Below are 4,268 nucleotides of genomic sequence, written 5' to 3'. Positions count from 1 at the left end.
TCTTCAACTTTTTCACCGGAGTTAGAGTTCTCATTTGCATGAGAATCATTTTCCCCACTTCCTTCGGATTTATCAATACCATCATCTTCACCTTTCTCATTTTTATCAAACTCGGTCTCCACTTCAATTATATCCGACAATTTGGATGCGGATTTTCCCTTTTTGAGTGGCGATTTCCGAGCAGGTTTGGAGCCACCGGTATCATCTGTTGTGTCTTCGATATGGATGTGGATGGGTTCTGATGAAGCACTAGAGGATGATTTTTTGACCCAGATCTGGTTCGTTTCCTTGCTACGGAGGAGGATGGAGTCGGGTTTGGAGTTGTTTGCAAGGGTTGTGGTTCTTGGACGGTTTCTGGTGAGGGATTGATGGGGAAGGCATGAGATACTTTAGATTTGGAGGTGGGGTTGACAGGAGTGTCATGAGAGGACGATGTTTGGGACATGGTGGGTGATGGGGACGGGATTTTTGAATTAAATGATGTTTTGACCATGGTAAGAGATGGTAAAGCGGATGACAATGAGGGTTTGGGGTCCGTTAGTTTAGACGGCGATTGGATTTCATTTAGGATAAGGATGGAGGGTAAGGTTAAGGAAGGGGTGAGATGTAATTTGTGGAAGGTAGTGGTTAGTTGGGGGGTCGGTTCCATAAAAAGAGAGGGGAGGTGTTAATTTTAAGGGTTAGTGGGTAGTTGGGGTAGGTGTCATAAAAGGGGTAGTTGATGCCTTAATCAATTCGGGGGAACACAATGTAAACATAAGTATAGACGTCCGGTTGAGTGATCATTAAGACAAAGACGATTTATCGATTATGGACATAACAAGGAATGCATAGACTGGAATGAAGGATAGTAAACCCGTTTTAGTCAATCATATGAGGGATTAGTTTAGTTCATGAAAAAATTACAAGAAATTAATTAAGCCAATTTGTAACCTAAGTTTTTCAAATTGTTCTCTTGCAAGTGGTTTAGTAAATATGTCGGCAATTTGATCTTCGGTTTTGCAAAGAATAAGTTCAACTTGTCCTTTTTCTACGTGATCACGAATAAAATGGTGACGGATTTCAATGTACTTGGTCTTAGAATGTTGAATAGGATTTTTTGATATATTTATCGCACTCGTATTATCACATAAAATGGGAACGGAGTCATAAATAATACCAAAGTCGAGAAGTTGTTGTTTTACCCATAGAAGTTGTGAGCAACAATGAGCGGCACTAACGTATTCACTTTCAGCCGTTGAAAGAGCAACCGTGTTTTGTTTCTTTGAACCCCATGAGATTAAGCACGGACCCAAAACTGTTGCAATTCCGGATGTACTCCTTCGATCGACGCTACAACCCGCATAGTCCGCGTCGGAATATCCTATAAGATCAAAGAGACAATGTAAGGGGTACCACAAATAAAGATCTTGTGTTCCAATCAAATATCGAAGAATGCGTTTAAGGGCTTTAAAGTGAGATTCTTTCGGATTTGATTGGAATCTAGCACATAAACAAACACTAAAAAGAATGTCGGGACGACTTGCGGTTAAATAGAGAAGTGATCCAATCATACCTCGATACACATTTTCGCTAATGCTCTTACCTTTCTCATCCTTGTCCAATTTGGACTTGGATACCATAGGTGTGGAGTGAGGGTTGTCATTAGTCATTCCAAATTTCTTAAGCATTTCTTTAATGTACTTTTGTTGATGGATCATGATTCCATCTTTGGATTGCTTTATTTGGAGCCCAAGAAAAAATCCTGTTCCAGTATTTTCATAGCACAACAAGAACTCAAAATTGACTCGCTCACTCCCTTCAACCACGGGAAGATCAGAAAATAAGCCCAAGCTTGCGAGCAATGGAAGTAATGAGACCTCCAATCAATATCTCCTTAGTTTTCGATCACGCAACAGAGGACAAATGAGTGACCAAGAACGCACCAGTATCAACCCCATGACCCTCCACCATACAATACATCAAATACAACTTATCAACAATTCAACCCGAACCTTATCAGCACCCAAAGTCTGCCCAAAAATAGTCTGGCAGACAAAATACAGTGGATATACATAAAACATGGATTACGCAGGGGCGTCTAAGGCCCAGGGCAGCCCAGGGCGCCCGCACCGGGCCTCCTAATTTTTGGCCCAAGTACGGAATCCTTCATTGTAAAAAAAAAAAAAAAAAAAAAAAAAAAAAAAAAAAAACTAAATCTACAACTTGGAAGACGAATAGACGATGTCCAGTAATCACTCCTTAATTTTATCCTTTCCAATATGGCCTTTTAGATTTTCCACACCCAAATTCCCAAAATAATTAATTCTTCATCCAATCTCAGGTTTATATCTTTAATTTTTCATACAAATTTACAATCACTTCTATTGCCTAATAAAAGATCTAGCTGATACTTTTTTTTCAAGAAAGCAACCCAATTCATCAATTTCAAATCGGAAAGTTTACAAGGATAAATTATTTGAATATAAGGTAGAAATTGTTCTCTTTCTTCCTTGTTCAACGACGTCAAAGGAGTCGCATATGGTGGCCACATCTTAGCAAGGTGTTAATTTTTTTTGAGATTTTAATTAATTTAATGTTCTAATTACCCTTTAATATCTATATCATGGTAAATTATTGTAACTTTTTCTGTATTTTTATGACTGATTTGTGTAATTATACAATACCCTTTTGTAAAAGAAGAAGATTTGGGCGCAAACTTGAATAAAAATTTAACCTTTAATGATGTGTGTAGAATTGTGAGTGACTGGGTGTTTGGTTGTTTATGTTGATTTAGTCGGTTGGGTTGAATTGCATTGTTGTTTTTAATTAACGGGTAGTTTTTGTATGGTTGGAATTTTGTTTTCCCATGGATTGAATTTACTATGGTGTTGTATACTTGTATGTAAAGATGTTTTCTTTACAAAATGCAAGTAAAATTTGGATTAGTTTCTGGGCAAAATCTTGCTTGTGACGGAGGGTATCCGTCACAAACTTGTGACGGGTACCATAATCGTCGCAAGATCCGACCCGTCACAAGGGAGACTTACTGTAGTTTATGATGTAATTTTATTAGTTTGAGTGTAATTTTTAGGGCCTCATTTTTTCTTTGGCACCGGGCCTCCGATTGTTTTAAGACGCCCCTGGGATTACGTATACTACTACTCAAATCAAACTTCTGACCCATCAACTGAAAACACAGCTTCCTTTTTCTCCACATTATCGCCTTCGAAAATTTCAACGTGAAGCGAACACAAAAACACAACCGTTAACCTTTCGTAGGTATGATCTCTAGCATACATGAAATTAGTCCAACCGATACGATCAAACAAGTAACTAGAACTAAACTCAATACCCAATTTAGACAGAATTTCTTCATCAACATAACGAGTAGGAACAACAGCATGTCTAAGCCTAGAATACTCCATTAATGATGCTTGATGCGCAGGATTATCAAAGGTAATACCGAGATTGGTATAATTAATGGCGGTTGAAGTGTTACCTGAAGGTGGTCGTGTACCTCCACCATTGCGCTGCCATTTTGGTGCGAATGGCCAAATATCCGAATTAGATATTAGAGCAGCGAATTAATTCATAGCATCATCGGTTCCCGTGAAAATGATTCTTAATATCCGAATTTGAAGAAAATCGATTACAAATTTATAATTGAGTCAAATTTAGAGTTGGGGTATATAAAAGACTAGTTTTAACAAAAATGTGTAAATGTAAATGAACGTGATTAAATGTGTAATGTAGTAAAAATATAAATAGTCCATAATTTGATTTTCGACTTAATATAATTGAAGCGACTAATTACTACGAAACGGAAAAAAAATCTGCTACAAATGTTATCTAATACAAATCTGAGTTTGCACCAGATTAATATGCTACAAAAGTAATCATGATTAAATTTACTTAAACGATATATTGCGATTTTTAAAATTTTTAAAGGTATATAATTAGCGATATATTACGATTTTGACCAAATTATGACAAAAATATCTTAAAATTATATTTTGACCATAATCATGTCAATGAATTAGGCCGTCAAATTTTTTTATTTGTGTTTGGGCCGGTGTACTAACATGTCCAATTGTTCATTTGCATTGGGCCGGTGCTGCCTTATTCTATATTAAATCATACAATATCCATTAATTTATAATATAAATACCCTCTCCCTATTACACAAACCCTATTTTTCCTCCCAAATACACACCGTCCCTCACTCGCCTCTCTATCTCTCTACACTCCGTCACACTTATCCCCTTTTATCTCTCTACACTATATTT

Source organism: Silene latifolia, chromosome 10 (assembly GCF_048544455.1).
Source record: "Silene latifolia isolate original U9 population chromosome 10, ASM4854445v1, whole genome shotgun sequence".
Classification (NCBI taxonomy): Eukaryota; Viridiplantae; Streptophyta; class Magnoliopsida; order Caryophyllales; family Caryophyllaceae; genus Silene; species Silene latifolia.
This window is presented reverse-complemented; position numbering follows the sequence as displayed.